At 33.7% G+C, this 19,378-nt stretch overlaps 1 long non-coding RNA gene across 1 annotated transcript in view; it reads right to left on the minus strand.

Moving 5' to 3' along the window:
* LOC130458417 (uncharacterized) overlaps positions 1 to 19,078 on the minus strand; it is an 84,217-nt gene extending 65,139 nt beyond the window's left edge. The window contains exon 1 of the long non-coding RNA XR_008917737.1: positions 18,391 to 19,078. This is a non-coding gene — a long non-coding RNA (uncharacterized LOC130458417). The remainder of the gene's footprint in view (positions 1 to 18,390) is intronic.
* Positions 19,079 to 19,378: the final 300 nt, after the last annotated feature.

The raw sequence follows: 19,378 nt of genomic DNA on the forward strand, positions 1-19,378 counted from the left end.
TGAGTCAGAGATCGATTTGAGTATATGAGATTAATTAAATTTTCATAAGCTTTATGTAACAATTTTGATACATTATTAATATATTTTGTACTTATGATGCATTTCAAAATAGTAAATCCACAGGGAAAAATATTTGTCTAGCAAGTTAGTTAATCTGGATGTTGAAAGGAGATTGTGTGAAATTAATATTTTTAACAATTCACATGGTTCAACTTCTTAAATATGACTTCTGCATTTTGAACATTGTTCTGAAATACTTTGATTTTTTAAAAATTTGAGTTAAGTTAAGGTCTTTCTTCTGATGCAGATATCATGACTGGAGGAACTAGTTAAAAGGGGGAAAAAAGATCTGGGGTATCATTACCTTTCTACCATCCCATTTCCTGCCACCAATCCCCTTATTTAATTATATAATCAGATCAATTTTGATGTTGGTTTTGTAACTTTGCTATCAGGTATGACCAGATGTTTCATTTAACCTATGCTATAAGTAAAGCATCTGATGGAGTTTTGCAATGTCTTTGTAAACAGCTGTTTGATTGGGAAACTTACTGCTGAAGCAACTATATTAATGTGGTCATTCTCCTCAAATAATGTCAAAATAATTGTCTTGCTCTTTGGGAAAACTGCTGCTAAGGATGGTTCAAAGTATTCTAATATTAGATGTGAGTTCAGTCTTAAAACGTTAATGGCTAGGCACAACACATGTTTGGTCCATACAATGAAACTTTATTAAGCAAATTTAAATGTAAAAGCTGCAGTTCTTTTCTTAGAAAAAAAAATAAAGAATTTTGGTCCCTAACTAATTTTTTTTTTGTCCTAGTTGATAATGTAAGTGTGTCATTCTTTATCTGACAGTAGTCTTTGAGTATTTTTTTTTGTTATCATTTAGTATCTATGCTTGAAACAAAGTACCTTTCAAAGAATTGGGCTTGAAATACCTCATTCTTTTACTCTTTTCCTTTTCATTATTGAACATTGAAAAATGAATCTTTTATGTGGCAGCCATTATTTATCTGATTAAATTAACTCTTGGGAGGATAAAGAGATATATATATAACGTGAAATAAAAATTTAAACATTATTTTGAATTAATGTATAGGAAAATGAAACAAGGGCAAATTAATAACCTGAAAAAGCAAGCAGAAATAATATAAATTCAGAATCTTGAAATGGACTCTGATTATTTCTAAATTTTACTAGATAAGCACTCTGCAGTATTGACTGATTCTCTTATTCAGTACCACTTGTCTACAACCCATAGGATGAATATTCTGCAATGGAAGTTCATATAATAAGTAACCAATTACTATTAAGGTAATGAGTTTTCTATTGTTCTTTAGTCAAGTTAGTAATCATTTAGAATTTATTTTTATCTTTCATTAGATATTCTTAAATTAATGGAATATTTTATATTTTTTCTATCATATAAGTCCTATATATGTATACATGTACATACATGCATAGTTACACTTTTACCTGAGTCTGATATGTATTTTAGAGATAGTATTTATTCTTAAACCAAATTCACATTTTATATTGTATACATGTAGTGATGATTATATAGTTAAAAATAAAAAGAACACCACTTAGAGTGTTATTTTAATTTTAGAATGAGTCCATATATTGTCCTTCACCTCATATTTTAAAGAATGAATAATTTTCTCCATAAGGATTATATCTGATTAAAGGTAAGGCCATTAGATAAAAATATATGATTTTGTAGAATACAATTATGTCTCTAAAACAAATAATGTGCAAAGGTATAGCTATATGTCTTCATGCACAGGTAACAAGATATATTTGCATGTATAGTTATTGAATATATTTATGTCATAGAAACCGTTTAAATATTTCTGAATGCCCAACTTGAACTACAAGGAAGTTAAGGGTTGAGAGACCCTTACTCTCCACTTGACTACCCTGAAAGCTCACTGTCTTCCATAGTTCTAGTTCACTGAAATCTGGCTGAAAGGGAAAAGATGTGCTTTCTGAAAAATTCTGGTTTATTTGCTTAAAAAATATAGTCATATGCTTTTATAATCCTACCTCATATAATCACCATATCACTTATATAGTGCTTTAAGGTTGGTGGGGTGATTTGCCTACAAGTTCTCATTTGATTCAAAATATTTTAAATTAAGTATTTTCCTCCTAGTTTAAAAAGATGAGAAAACCTAGGCTCCTAGAAGCTAAATTATCTGCCAATGGTCACATAGTCAGAAAGCATAAAAGTCTGGCATACTACCCATTATAGAATGAAAAAGAAAGGAAAGAGAGGAAAGCTATAATATGATAGCATGTATTAACTAAACTTTTCCCCCTCCGTTTCTACTATTTGTTTGCTATAAATAACAAATATTTAAGAAGTTTTTGTTAGATTTTAAATAATAATTTTTCAGTATAGCTTATAATTTTAAAAGGGCCTTCACATTCAGTATCATTAATGTAATTAAATAATTCCCTTCTAGAAACCAGAACAGATATTTAGTTATTATTATTATTATAATTTCATAGATGAGAAAACTGAGACTCAAAAGTTATATAATTAACCAAAGCAAATGGCTGGGGCAAGCCTTGACCCTAGCCCTATGGTTTCCCCACTAAACTATATTTTCTATTTGTATAGTCAGGAAGCTTTTTTTCTCTAAATGAACAGATTTTCATTTTACCAAATGTGGAAAACCTTCCCCACCATCACCACCAGCAGCAGTATTTTAGCCTTTCTGCATGTTTGAAAATAATGTGACAGTCATCTGACAAATATTCATGCATAAAATGTGGCATTTTCAGTATTAAAAGAGAACCCATAGTCTTATGATTCAAATCTGTTATTATATAATAGCCACTTCAACAAAGCTTCAAAAAATGTTCAATAAATGTTGATTGGATTAAATTAATCCAAAAATCTCAGATATCATGAAGAGAATTTTTGAAATGAAAGTCATGGTTAATGTAAATGTATTGTTTAAAAAAAAACAAAAAACAAATTGAGAAAAAAGAATCAACATGTCAAATTTAAGCATTTTATGAAAATGGAAGAAGCAAAATGGACAAATATCAACCCAAACTGAAATTGAGAGTCTTTTTGCAAAGGCATTTTTCAAACCATTGTAAACAACTATGAAAAACTTGGTAAGGATAACAAATCACATTTTCCCATCCTTTCACAAAGCAGCTGAAGAATATTATGCTGCTATTTCAATAAGAATAACACCACACTGATAACAGACTCTATTCAAAATTTAATAAAGCATTAGTCTCTTAATCAAAACATGACTATGTGGTAGGGACTGTCACTGGAAAGCAGAATAATGTGAGCGAAAAGGAACTGGAACTCTGTTTGAATATCAACTCTACAAAGCAAAATATTATCTTGTTACAAATGCAACAATTAAAACAATAATCTGCCAGACATATTCAACTGTCCTTTGTCAAATTCTAGGCCACAGAAGATACTTTGATTTCTATTCTATTCTGTCTTAGAATACTTTATTACCCAAAATCATATGTATAATGAAACATTTTATAAGACACATAATTGTCTGTTGTATTATTTATTGCGTGAGCATCTATGTATATGTATGTGTGTACAGACTTGAGCTTTTAAAGGGTTGTCAGACCTTTGATTAAGAAGTAAACCTCACTTATATGGAATGGTGAGAGTAAAGAGATATCCACCTAGCTAATATTCTTATTCATAGATACCTATTTATATGAATATATACATATAAACATTTATATTATTATACATAAGCACATGTGTGTATATAAAACAAACATCAACAGTATATATGAAGTTATATGATGCTATTTTAAGTATACAGGCTATATTGATAAACATATTTATATCATTTGGTCATATATATTATACCATGCCAAACTAAATCATAGAGTGACAGCATGATATAAAAGCACACTATATAACTAGAGTTATACTTATATATCTCTATATTCATATACATGTATTATGCAATAAATAATCTCAATAGTAGTATATTAGAGGGAGGGTGTTGGAGTCAGTAAAAACTGACTTAAATCTTGCCTCTGATATAAAGTAGCTATGCTATGAGCCAGTTACTTAATGTCTTAGTGTCTTCACCAACTCTAAAAGTATACATTGCAAGTGATTTGTCAATCAGTACCAGTAGAAAACAGTGTCCACAGGAGAATTTGATCCTCAGGTTAATGAAATCATAAATCTAGACCAATTGTGTGGGTGTGGGTGAGAGTGTGGGTATGTGTGTGTGTGTGTGTGTGTGTGTGGGTGGGTGTGTGCATGAATGTCAAAGACTTATTATAATTGGTTAACATTTAGACCTCCTTCACTCAATGAACTAGTCTGCCATTCTGTCTTTGTCTTCATCTTCCTGTCTCTGTCTCTATCTCTTGCTCTCTGTCTGTCTGTCCCTATCTCTGTCTGTCTGTCTGTCTCTCTCTCTCTCTCTCCCTCTCTCTATCTGTCTCTGTCTTTTGTCTCTTCGTCTCTGTTTCTATCTCATTCTTTATCTCTGCCTGCCTATCTATTTCTTACTCTCTCTTGCTCTGTGTCAATCTCTGTCTCTGTATTTGTCTCTTATTCTTCTCTTCACCTTATGTTTCTTTGTTTCTGTTTTTCTATCCCTTTGTATGTATACATATACATAAACCTAATAGTCTAAATGCTAACTTCACATTTCCAAAGTATCATAATAAATCCCGTTATAAGGTATTGATATTATTTGTAAGAGGGAGAAACAAATCCATGTACATTGTTATTCTTCTACAGACCAGAAAAATAGGGGGAAAACTCAAAATGTTTTATAAATGAAAAGTACCTCAGAATCTTTAACTCTTAAGATGGGCAATAAATCCTTAGATCCCCAGTAGCAATACATGGTTATTTGGGTTCATTTCTATCCATGAACAATCAATTCCCAACTTCTCACATATATGACTGTATACTCCATCTTCTTGTTCTTTTTTAATATTGGTAGAATACTGTCTTAACAAATGCTGCCATGACCTCCAGTTCTATTTAATGAGGTCACTTTAACATCTGAGCTGAGAGTGAACATTAACAATGTTTTGCTAATGTGAATACAACAAATTCTGTTTAAAGAAAAATACACTGTAACCCAATGTGTTCATCCTGTTCATTTAGCCATCTGATTCAACTACTGACTTTTGAGCATAATACAGCTTTTTTGAACACTAAATGTCAATCGGTTATATGTCAGTTAATAAGAATTTATTGTGGCTGTTATATATAAGGCACAGTGCTAACCTCCGGGGATAAAATGAAAAGCAAAAGACAATCTCTACCCTTGAGGAACTCATAGCCTAATAGGACAGGAAATATGAAAACAATTACATGCAAACCAGCTATCCACAGGATAAATAAGGAATAAACCATAAAGAAAAAGCACTAGAATTAAGAGGGGTTTTTTAAGGCTTCTTCTAGAATTGTGGCTGGTAAGAAAGCCTGGAGGTGGAAATGAGGAGATAGAGCACTCTAGGCAAGAAAAATGGAAAATGAAAGTTTCCAGAGTTAAGAGATGAAATAAGGTCAAATGAGTATGAATAATAAGTTTGTGGAATGCTGATTTTTTAAAAATAACATGTTTTTCAAATGTTGCTAATCTGCTTTTTGTCTTCCTGAAATGATTGGTGCCTTCAATAGAGTTTCTGTAGTCAAATGGAATTTGAATAATAGGATGCCTACTTCTGGAGCAGAGACAAAAGCCAAGATACCTCTATCATCTTAATGAAATGTCAGGTCATAGTGATATGGTACTATTCAACTCTGGGCAAAGAGCCAGACCATACAGTTAAGCAGGAATGGAGAGGCAGCAGGAAGGCAAGGTTTTGAGGTGAGAGATGTTAGTAGATTCTATATCAGCAAGAACCAAGAAACTGAGGTATTTGGAAATATAGGAAATTTAGGAATCTATAGAGAATGTCTTAATTCAGAATTAAGATTTAGCCTACAACACATCAAAATCAAAATGTGAAATTTTAAAATCTCATTCCTCTAAACAAATAAATAAAAATATTATCATTCTCCCTCTGTCTCTCTCTCTGATTCTCTCTTTCTCTCTCTCTCTCTCTCTCTCTCTCTCTCTCTCTCTCTCTCTCTCTCTCTCTCTCTCTCTCTCTCTCTCTCTCTCTCTCTCTCCCTCCCTCCCCACATACATATTTTCTTTAGTTTTTATTCATGACTGAGGAACCATTCTAGGCACCTAGATGGCACAGGAGATAGGGTACTGAAGCTGGAATTTAGAAGACTCATATTCCTGATTTCAAATCTATCTTACAAGCTGTGGAGCCCTGAACAAGCCACTTAACCTAGTTTATCTTAGACTCCTCACCTAAAAAGTAAGCTGGAAAAGGAAGTGGCAAACTACTCCAGTATCTTTGTCAAGAAAAACCCAAATAGGGTCAATAAGAGTCACATGTGCCTCAAAATGACTGAACAATAACAGCAACTGGAACCATTATACATATATCATCAATCCTTGGTTTCCTTAGCTTTGATTGGTTTCTTTTTGTCCTGAATTGAGATATGGCAATGCTCTGGTTGTGACATGTAACCATAGCAGTTATCACAGTTAACTGTGTTGATCTAGTTAGCTAAGAAACTATCCCTTTAATTCCATACCACTTCATGTGAAGCCCTAATACCTGTCTGTACAACCTCCCCCATATCTATTAATAATATTATTTTTACTTTCCCATCTACATCAACCCTTTTAATTCTTTCCTAATCATCTCTCCTAAACCTGCCCTCTCCCAAGCAGTGTCCTAAATTTTCTTTTCCCTTCTTCTCATTAAAATGTACTTAACCATTTCCCTAAGGGTTCCAGTCTCTACAAGTCAGTATTAACTGAGATAATAATTCTACATATATGGGCAATTTTATGGATGAAACTAACAATATTAATGGTGGAGTCATGAGGAAAGGTTTCTTGTAGAAGGTAACTTTAACTTTTGAGGGAAACTAGAAACTAGGCATTTTATGAGGCATTTATCGGAATCTTAAAAATGGGAGGGAACTCATAAGTCATAATCTAACCTTCAACTGAATAAAAATATAATACAAATATAGCCCACAAGTTCTTGCACATTCTTTTTACTAAAATGTGGCCTCCTTCCATTGTAGGTAGTTATAATTTTAGAAAATATTTCCCCCTTCATTTAGCCCAAATATGTTGCATTACCTGAGTTTCCTCATCTATAAACTGATCATAGATTATTTGGTTTTCAATTCATGTCACATTTCTATAAAATTCAAATATTTTAATTATATTCTGAATACTGATCATAATTCTAGATGGAATTCTGGAAACAAGAGCTATATATTTTTTTCAAACTAATCTAAGTACTAGTTAATTAATTTAAAAAATCTTCCTCCCCAGGAAAGTATCTCATTCTTGAGATATTAGTTTCCCTGTCATTGTCTCCCCTTGGTTTGATTAAAACAGAGTTAGATTTTGTTGCTGGAAATTTTTCTTCTAGCTTCATTGGTCACTATGTAATCACTGGTAGATTGGGGATATCAGAGTTTTTCTCTTTTATAAATGAGCATAATGTTTTCAGTTCTACTTTCATCCTAGCATAATATTTAAGTAATATACATGCATATGTACAGATATGTGATTTGAAAAATAACTTTGCATCATATGGACATAGGGATATATGTGTTCATCTTGCAATACATAAACTATCCACCTAAGTTTTATCTAAATCTTTTCCCTTTATTTTGGGTTGCAAAAAAACTGTGAAAGACTATGGAAACTCTTTAAAAAGCACAAATCCCTATGCTATTTCCATGGAAAATTAGGCTTTGAATCACACTATTTGGTAACAAGATGTCTCCATTTTATTCACCTAAATTATATAAATTATAAATAAACTATTTGATTCATAGATTACATTTTAAAAATATATTTCATTTAAGTCAGTGTGATATAATAGAGAGCTGGCTTCAAAACCAGGAAAAATGCATTAAAGTCTTGCCTCAGACCAATATCTGAGGTTTTATCCTGGGTAAGTCATTTAACTTCTCAGTGCTCTAGGGCTGCTCTCTAAGAATAGAAATGGCAAATATACTGACATATATCACCAAGGAGCTTTTTCACTCATGAGTTCTCTTTATTAATGAAGCACATATCCCATGTCCCTTTCTAATATTTGTAATATTTATGATATTTTGTCCTTTTTGCATATTGTAGGAGGATGATTTCATTTTTTTCAAGATTTAAATCTACTTATTATTTTATTCAATTATCACTTCAACAAATGGTTGCCTGTTTTAAATAAGTTTGAAATTAGATTTATAATTTCACATTGACTATTCCTTTACTTTTCTTTTAAAAAATACTTGTTTCATTTCCCTCTTATTTTTTCACACCTAGGAAAATATTTAATCATCAGTTTCCTTTCCATGATCTTTGAAATGTGTGTAGAAAAAAGGATTTTATGGCAACACCCCATTTTAAGATGGACAAAATAAAATGAAATATATTTTGAAAAGGATGGCCAAGAAAGTGAGAGGATAATCTGCACACGATTTGGTTGAAAGAATGGGGGCCATTTAGGATAGAAAAAAGAGGCATTTAAAAAGATATGAACTATTGACACATGGAAGAATGACTTAACTTGTTGGCTTGGTCCCAAATTGGACAAGTAGGATAAATTGGTGGAAGTGATAGAGAGGCAAATCCAGGCTTTATATGTGGAAAATTAAAACACACACACATACATACACCATTAGAGCTACTCAAAAGTACAAGAAACTTACTGAAGTAGTGGGTTCTCCCTCACTGAAAGTCTTCAAACAGAGCCTGGGCTATTGACAGTTATTGATAGTATTACAAATGAGATTCCTTGTCAGTCAAAGATTAGAATTCAGAGATTACCTTAAACAGATAATTCAATTTTTTGAAGTATTACACAAAAGGCTGTCATATATATATATGACAAATCTATTGAGAGAAGCAGTACCATGTAATGGATTGAGAACTGGCCTTACTATCACACAGAGCTGGGTTCAAATTCTGCCCCTAACACATATTGTTTTAAGAGATGAGGATGATGACTAATACTTATATAGTGCTTAAGTACCCTGAGAAAGTCACTTTATCCCTCAGTTCCTCAAATAACTCTTTAAGCCTATAAAATACAATATAGATGGAGAATAGTAAAGAAAATTCACTGATTGTTAGTTCCCTCCCATTGCATCATCACGCGTATATTAAAAAGAAAATCCATGTTTGAATTAGAAATAATATGAACACATAATAAAAATAGAATTCTACATTTTAGTGTTTCACTGAGGTTTACTTTTCTGAACTACTGGTCATATATAGAAAGTTCCACAAATTATAAAATACCACCTTCTAATTTACATGCCCTTCAACTGTCTTCATAATGCTTTCCATTTTCATATTGCTAATGCCTTTTAACGAAATAACAATAAAATTTTCAAAATTTCTATCTCTCATTTTCCATGATGGAATATATTATCATAGCCTATAAGCAAGAACTGAACACCTATTCCTTTCCTAGATTTTTCCTCTAATTATACTCTTCTTCTTCCTTCCTTTTTTGCTTTATTCCTTCTCTTTCCCAGTAGCTACTAGGGTTTTACTAAACTACTTGATATTTTAGACAACTTGACTTTTCATTGTGATTTGCATCTTTATTTCCTATTTTTGATGTGTGGGTGATGGAAAGGGCTACATTTCAACAGATAAATAGCCAATATTTGGTTCATAGCACAGAAAAGGGGAACAAATCCAGATACTTCACTTAATAAAAGAAAAATAAAAAATGATGAATGTATACTCTGTAACCTGTAGTCCATAGTAATGATAAAGGAAAGAAAAAATTATCAATAATAATGTCATATAAAAACAACCATAAGAACTTTGGGGACTCAACACTGAGAAATCAGAATAAAAACTTCTATTGAAGATGGGAGAAATAGAAACGTCAAAAAGCACACATATAACAAAGAATAAAGGAATGCCAAAGCACAAAATATATCAACCAAGGTAACTGAAAATTTGTCCCAGGATGAGGGAGCAGAAAAGCAATAAAAATTCTACAAAGCAGTACATTTTCACAAAGAGATGACTTTAAGAAAACCTTGCAAAATGATGCAAAGGGATCTGAAAACAGAGTCTAGATGAAAGCACTAGAGGAAAGAAAGAAGTTCAAATAATATGAACTAATAATACATTTTTACCCTTCAGAACAACTCTTCACACACACACACACACACACACACACACACACACACACACACACACACACACACACACACACACAAAATCTTTGCCCTAGACTAACAACATTCAAAATATCTGTGTTGACTGAATAAGACTGAGGGAATAGCTAGTGTAACCTGTGTAAGTAATGAAATATATGTATGTTTGTGGGAGAGAGAGAGGTTATTGTATGCTGTGATTTTAGTCATTGTAGAATTCTTGTTGTAAGAGGCAGGATTGTTACAGTGAGAAAAGTGATGAATGAACTGGGAGTCAAGAGAGACCTAGTTCCAAATCAATGTGTGAAGGAAGGAAGGAGAGAAGGAAGGAGAGAAGGAAGGAAGGAAGGAAGGAAGGAAGGAAGGAAGGAAGGAAGGAAGGAAGGAAGGAAGGAAGGAAGGAAGGAAGGAAGGAAGGAAGGAAGGAAGGAAGGAAGGAAGGAAGGAAGGAAGGAAGGAAGGAATGGAGTGAGGGAGGGAGGAGGGAGGGAGGGAGGGAGGGAGGGAGGGAGGGAAGGAGGGAGGAAGGAAGGGAGGAAGGAAGGGAGGAAGGGAGGAAAGAGCAGGGAGGGAGAAAAGGACTTTTCTGACAATTAGTTTAAAAGAGATTAATGAGGCAAAAATAAAGAAAGCCTACTTCTGAGTATGAATGAGATGAAAATAGTCTCCATTATTGGGAGGGGAGTTGTCTGAGAAGATTCTCAGATAGTACAATGTCTATTTTTTATTGTTAGCACCAAAACCTGAAGTCCTTGGGGGAGGGAGGTAAAGGGCTTCACATCTTTCACTTTTATTTTTTTTTATTAATATATTTTCCAAGGATGCCCATTAATTGGAGAATGGCTAAACAAGTTGTGGTATACAAATGTAATGGTACACTATTGTGCTATAAGAAATGGTGAGCAAGATGCTTTCAGAAAAATCTGGAAAGACTTATATGAACTGATACAAAATAAAGGGAGCAGAACCAGGAGACTAGTGTACTTAGGAAGCCATCATTTTTAAAAGAATTTCATTATTAATCTTCAGTGTCCAGTTGAAAACAAGCCTTACTTTAGAGGATGAGATAATCTTCAAGAAAAATATGTCATCACAGATTGTCCATATTAATTCTGAGAAAACAAGTGCTTCTTGTAATCTCACTTGATATGAAGAAAATTCTGGGAAGAAGTAAAGTGCAAGGAATTGGTGTGGTACAATAAGAGCACTGGATTCAGTAAGAAGATCTGATTTCATATTCTGACTCTTCTGCTTTCTATCTGCCTGATCTTCCACAAATCACAACTGCATTTCATATCTTGATTTTCTCCTCATTAAAAATGAAGTAGTAAGAGCAGCTAGGAAGCTCAATAGACCAAGAGCTAGGCCTAGATATACAGGAGGTATGACTCTGTGCAAGTCACTTAACCCTACCCCACCATTGCCCAGCCCTTCCCATTCTTCTGCTTTGGAACTAATACACAGTATTGATTCTAAGACAGAAGATAAGGGTTTAAAACAAAAAATGAAAGAGTCAGGATAGATAATTGCTAAGGTTCAATTTGCTTTTAAATCCTTTATCCCTAATTAGGCCCTCTGAAAAGAAACAATGTACTTGTATGAATGAATTTCCTGGTCATCCCTCAAAGAACCACGAAGTTACACTCAGTGAGACCTGAAATAAGACTGAATTAAGAGAAGAAAGGTAATATAGAGAGAAAGATGTTGGAATTGGAAATTTAAAAAAAAGATATTTGAGCTCCCTAATAAAAAGACTTCTGGGTAAATGATTAGATTTGAACTATCTCCTAGGCAGCATCATTTCCATTTCCCTGAAAATCTGTCAAATTTTCTCCCAATATTCTTACTATCTCTTTATGTAAATATTTTGAGATTAAATAGAATTAGTGGTCCATAATTAAGTTTGCAGTAGCCCTCTATTCTGCCCATTCTAGTACTATAATTCTATTATTCATTTTTAAATGATTATTTAAAAAACTACACACTATTGGCATTAAACTTTCTATGTACTCATTAACATACACACAAACATATGCATGTGCTAGTTATATAAATTAATACAATATACATGTGAATACTTTTATTAATGACTTTCAGTTCAATAATTAGCAGTATGATGTAGATGCAAATTATTTATTTGTTCCTAAATTTGGAGCTATAGACAAGGTTCTTCATCAATGAAAACAACAACTGGAAAACAAATACTTTGTTATTTCAAAAAATTTTTTACATCAACCTTGATAAATAAGGTCAAGATTGCATAGAAATTTTTAACAAAAGAATCCCATGGCAATAGAGATTACTTTCAGGTTATAGGGAGGGACCTGAGGCACAGAGAAGTTAAATGACTTATCTAGTGTTATAAAACTAGACAGAAGTATGTCAGAAGTCTGATTTATGTCAGAAGTATGATTTAATCACAGATCTCTTCAACCCAAAGTCTAGAGGTAGTGACTAAATCACACTGCCTCTAAAGGGATAGGAGCATTTCTTAAATGCTTTCAAATATTAAAATGAATCTGTGATCTCATCAGCTAGGGAGTTGCATATTGCTACCCATTGAAGCCTGCTCATTCTCATCCTTTTCTTACCAAAAGTTGGTTATAGAAATCCCATGCAATATACTGCAGGACTTCTTCACTGTCCTCTGAGATAATGAGGAGATCAATGGAGCTGTTCAGAAATCCGTTTATCTTCCTTCTCTCTCACTATATGACTATCCCATCTTCTCTTTCTGTCACACAGTTCCTTGGGGACATGCATTTCTCCTCTTCTTTAGAATTCCTAATAGTTTATATTTTGGAGGATGTCCCCATATCAGCCTTTCCTTTGAATGATTGATGCTCAGCTTTAGTTCTTTGGTGGCAATGGTGTTCCAAATCTCAATACCACAAAGTAATACCAGATAAATGTTAATGTGGAGATGAGTCTTTGTTGTAATGAAATCCTGGAGTCAGTGAAAGACCTTTACAATATTCTGAAAGCAATTCAGTCTACTTTCCTTCTCCCTTCCAACTGTAGACTCAGCTGATTCTGAATCTGAATTTTCTATGCATACACACACACACACACACACACACACACACACACACACACACACACACACCATCGTCTTGGACTAGCTCCATAGAGTGTCAGTTCAGATGCATGTTGTGTAATCTGGGCAATAGACATTCTTCATCCATTCTGTCTTTCCTGCGTGGACTGAGAGTCCAAAATACATTGATTTATTACAAGAGGCTATCAGGAGACTCTGCATTGTATTGCAGGGGGAGGGGAGGAGGAGGGTTGATACAATCAAGACACTGTCATCTACAAAAAGAAGAATCTCAAAGAAGTCAGAATCCACTCTGAACGTCTCATCAACTCGGAATAACATATCCCTATAATTATTTTCTTGCCCGTAAATATGGAATCAATGTCATTCTTTGTGATGTTCTTTGAGATCTACCATTCCCAGTATCAATCGATTCCTTTTTTTAAGTATTCGTGGTAAAAAGGGTTGAGGCATTTCTATATTTTACAAGTCACTGGTCACTCATGTCTTTTTCCTGAACCATATTTTTTCATGTTTTTCCCTTATCCTCATTATAATCACCTTTGAATTAAAGTCACCAAATAATTATTGTACATGTTGATTTGATGGTGAGAGCTTTATCAAGTTCTTTATAGAATTTCTCTACCATTCAGTTGTGGGCAAGCTGCAGTTACTTTGATGATTATCTTCTTATAAATATTTATCATTAGTATTACAAAATGTGATGATCAAATATCTCATGAAGGAGTATTTCATATACTTTTGGGAGTGTAAAGTAAAATTGTCCTACCAGCTATTTTCTTGATTCTTCAAAAAGCAGCTATAAGCCACCTTTCTATTAGTTGCAATTTCCTTTATTCCAGTTACAGTAATAGAAAGAATGCTAAGATTATTATTAGTCAACTTTTTCAACAACATTACCACTCACCAGTCACATTTAGAGTAGCGAGGGTCATTTGATTCAATTCTCTACGTATTTGGGAAACAAAGCCTTTATAAGAGAAATTTGCTATAAGATTTTTATATTACTTTATTGTCTATGATAACTATTATCAAAATATACTTTCCCTGATTATCTCTTTTTGTTAGGTCTATTTTTGCTTTTGTTTTGTCTGAGATCATGATTGCACCTCTGATCCCTTCACTTCACTTAAAATATGATTAGATTATGCTGCATCCATTCATTTGTATCTTTCCCAAATATGTTTCTTTTATACTAAATTTTATTGGATTCTAATTTCCAATCGATTCACCTATCTATTTCTGCTCTGAGAGTTAACTTATCCCATTCACATTCACCATTATGATCATTACCTCTGCACTGCCTTCTATTCCATTTTTTTTTCTTTGTTTATCCTTCTCTTTTTTTATCTTCTCCCTCCTCAAAAACCTGTCTTGTTTATGGCCTCAGTCTCCCCAATTCATTCTCTCATTAATCTTCTTCCATATCTCTTATCCCCTTCCTCCTCCTATTTTAATATTGGGTCATTCATATTTCGATATCCAAACAAATATGGATATGTCTTTGGAATAATTCTGATGAAAGTAAGATTCAAGCGTTGCCTGCCATCCCACCCCACCCCCATTCTCTCCACCACTAAAAAAGTTCTTTCATGCCTCTTTTATGTGAGAAAATTTTCCCCATTCTATCTTTCCCTTACCCCTTCTCCTAATTTATTCCACTTTTTCACTAATTTTTTTCAATCAACCCAACATAATAAACTCACAGTCTTCCCCCAATCTAAACAGACTTCCAACTGGTCTAATAATTATAAAGTTCTTTGGAGTTACATGTGTACAAGTAAAGAGTTTAAGTTTATCAAATCCCTTTTCTCTTTCATGTTTACCATTATATGCTTCTCTTGAACATTCTGTTTGAATATCGAATTTTCTAGGCAGCTTTACTCTTTTCATGAGAAATGCCTGGAAATCCTCTATTTCATTAAACATTCACTTCTCCCCTGAAGGATTATACTTAACTTTGCTGTGTAGGTTCTTCTTTGTTGTAATCTTAGCCCCTCTGCTTTCTGGAATTCCATATGCCCATCTATTCCTTTGACATGTAAACTGCTAAATCTTGAGTAATTTTGACTGCAGTTCCTCCACATTTGAATTCTTTCAGGCTGATTACAGTATGTTCTCTTGGGCTTCAGTAGCTCTGGAATTTGGCTATAATATTCCTGGGAAGTTTCATTTGGGGACCTCTTAAATAAGATGATTAGTAGATTTTTTTCAATTTCTATTTTACTTTCTGTATATGAAATTATTAGGAGAGTTTTCCTTTATAATTTCTTAAAATATGACTGATTTTCATGAATTTCAAGTGGTCTAGTGCTTCTTAAATTCCCACTTCTTGATTTATTTTTCAGCTGATTTATTTTTCCAATGAGATATTTTACATCATCTATTTTTATCATTCTTTCAATTTTGTTTTTATTTTTCTTGACAACTTGTCAAGCCATTAGCTTCTACTTACCCTGTTCTAGTTTTTAGGATATTATTTTCTTCAGCAAGCTTTTATACTTCTTTTTTTATTTGCCCATTTCTGCTTTTTAAGTAGTTCTTGTCTTCCGTGAATTTTTATACTTTCCTTCCCATTTAGATTTTTTGCCTCTAAAAATTATTTTCTTCAATAGTTCTGTACCCCTTTACCATTAAATAAATTATGTCTCTGAAGGTGTTACTTTCTTTAGTATTTTTTCTACTACTCTTATTTCTTTCTGTAACTCTTCTAGGAATTCTTACTGGCTTCCTTGCATCCAATTAACAATTTTCTTTGAGGCCTTGTAGCTGTTTTCATATTCTTGTCTTTTAAGTTTCTATTGGTCTATCCAGCCATTATAATGGCTTTTTATTTTCTTTGTTCTCTAATTTCACCAGCTTATTATTTCACTTTGAACTTTATGTTAAAGTTGGTTCTTCTCTCCTGGAGATAGGGAGGAACTGTGTCAAGCTTTAGGTTTTTTGTACTCCCATTTTCAGAGCTAGTTCTGGGGTTCTGCAAGTTTTCAGTGCTTCCAAAATCCTTGGAGAGGTGTGTTCACTGCTCTCCTTGTCTATGTTCTTGTCTTTACTCTGTTTCCTGGCAGTCACAAGTTCTACTGCCCCTCAATATTTGAATCATAAACAGTGCCCCTATTCCCTTATAATGGACCACAAGTACTCTTCTTCTCCATAAAACTGCAACCCAGGAACTTTGTGAGGACAATACAATTGCCAAACAAAACCAGGTCTCCAGAGCTAGGAAAGAGTCTGTTTTAATCTCTTGCTGGCCAGTTGTCTGTCCCCCTTAGCATCTCTATGCTGAGAGCTACAGAAACTGCTTCTGCTTATACTGTTGTTGCTGCCTGCATGGCCATCAGTAGTTGTTCTGCCTTGTTCTAGGCTTGTATCCACTCCAGTGTTACAAACCTTTCCCATGAACTATCCAAATTGCCTTAGGTTGGAAAAATATCTCCCTCTGACCTTTAGTTGTCTCTGCCACTTCAAAATTTTATTTAAGGCATTATTTTAAAGTTCTTTTTTTATTTGAGGGGAATATTCTGAGAACCTAAACTCTGCCATCTTGGCTTCTAATAACATTTTCAATCTATCAGTATGGACCAACTCAAAACTTTAACAGCTAGAAAAATAGTCAGTTCCAACATTTAAATTTTTAAATTTTAATAAAATTTTTCCATAAAAGTTTTCCAAGGTCATATGATTCATATTGTCTCCTTCCCTTCCTCCCTCCCCACTACTAGTGCTTACAATCAATTTAATATGAGTTATACATGTATTATCATGCAAAACATATTTCTTTATTATTTGTTCTTTTAAACAAATAATCTTAGAGATCTAAAACCTCAAAACATAAACCCAAATGAACAAATGATAAATCATATGCTTTCACCTGTATTTCTACTCCAACAGTTTTTTCCTCTGGAGGTAGAAAGCATCCTTTTTCATAAGATATGAGAATTGTCTTGGATCACTGTATTATTGTTAGTGGCAAAATCTATCTCATTTGATCATTCCACAATACTGCAGTTACTGTGTATAATGATTTCCTGGTTCTGATTATTTCATTCTGAAACAGTTCACATAGTTCTTTCTAGCTCTTTCTGAAATTGTGTTCATCATTCCTTATAACACAGTAGTGTTTTATCACCCTCATATGCCACTATTTGTTGATCCATCCCTCAAATGAGGGACCTCCCTTTAGTTTCCAATTCTTTACCACCACAAAAAGAAAAGCTATAATTATTTTTGTACAAACAGGTTTTTTTCCCATTTTAAAAAATCTTTTTGGGATATAGACCCAGAAGTGCTATTCCTGGATCAAAAGGTATACCTTCTTTTATAGCCCTTTGTGCATAATTCCAAATTGCCCTCCATAATGGTTGTATCAGTTCACAACTCCAGCAGCAATGCATTAGTGTCCCAATTTTGCCACATCCCCTCCAACTTTTATCTCTTTCATTTACTGTAATGTTGGCCAAGCTGATAAATTTGAGGCAGTACTTCAGAATTATTTTAATTTGCATTTCCCTAAACAAAGAATTTAGAATATTTTTTCATATGATTTATTGTTAGCTTTGATTTCTTCATCTGAAAACTGCTTCTTCATATCCTTTGACCATTGATCAATTGGGGAATTACTTAGATTCTTATAAATTTGACTTATTTCTTTATATATTTGAAAAATGAAACCTTTATCAGAGGGATTTGTTATACATTTTTCCAAGTTTGTTGCTTCCCTTCTAATAATCTTGGTTGCACTGGTTCAGTTTGTAAGGGGTAAATTTAGGGTTGAGACCGAATATAAATTTAGTTGGTCACCAGGGATTTAATTTCTAAATCCCAATAAAAATACTTAAGTCACTTTGGGAATTTTGTGGGGGTTTAATTAATATAGAGTGACGGAGTTAAGAAGAAGAGAGAGTGAAAAGGGTTTAAGATTTCTCTGGTCTAGCCTGAGCCAAGGGCAGTTCAGAGACCTTCTAGCCATGAGGCCTCCTTCAAGATGAGGGGCCTCCTAGGAGGATGGCATTTTAGGAAAAGTAAAGGAAAAAAAAGGAATCAATCTAAACTCTGAGAGAGCTCAGGGAAGATGTCTCACCTGACCCATGCTCAGACACCAAGACACCAACGAGCCACACTGCAATTCGAACCCAGCATCTCTGAGAGAGAGACCCCAAACTCAACTCCTCCATCGCCAAAAAGAGCATGGCAAGAGGAAGTGACGCGAATATATAGACTTTTGTTACATCACTTCCTGTGTCCCACATGTACCAATGGTAGCTTAAGCTTGACTTTGGACAGCCAAGGGGGTCTGTCAGTTGTTTCTGATTTGTCATTTTGCTAGCACATGTCTATCATAGGCCATCATCTTCAACACTTTTAATTCTTAAGTAGAGGTGTATACATTCCTTATTGCCAGACTAAGCAGAATAGAGTAATCTAAAATTCACAATCCCCCACATGATGATTAGGGGACTAGTCTCCCCAATTGATCACTAAACATAAATCATCCTGCACCTCTAAATTTTCTAACTGCAGGTACGTACAAAATTTCCCCTTCTAAGAGGAAGCTACAATAGTTAGAGAGAAGAAGGGAATAGAAGAGAGAGATACAGCAAAACCAATGTTTGCTGGGCACATTGACAAAAACCAATTAGGGGGCAGTCCCCTTTTGGCATAAGAGTGTACATTCAAAATGTTCAATCAACCTTCAGTTCAATCAATCACACTCCAAGGTTCATTCTTGATCGTGATGTAATGTAGGTTTTCTGGCATCTTTCTGCAACAGTTCATTCTCTGGATTTAGGAGTTAGCAAGCTTCTTCCTTGAAGATGTTTCTTGAACAAAATTTTAAAATCTTGAGTCTTGTGACAAATCACAAGTCGTTTGATTCAACAAACATTTATTGTCTATGTTGTGCTAGGCACTCTGTCAGAAACTAGATATTCAAAGGTAACAAGAAACAGTGGTTCCTCACAAGGAACTTACATTTTATTAGAGAAAACAGGGCATACAGAAATGAACAGATATTATACACAAAATAATTTTATCAGGCAGGAAAGCAACTGAGGCAAGCAAGAGAAGCC

The sequence above is a fragment of the Monodelphis domestica genome, chromosome 3 (assembly GCF_027887165.1).
Source record: "Monodelphis domestica isolate mMonDom1 chromosome 3, mMonDom1.pri, whole genome shotgun sequence".
Classification (NCBI taxonomy): Eukaryota; Metazoa; Chordata; class Mammalia; order Didelphimorphia; family Didelphidae; genus Monodelphis; species Monodelphis domestica.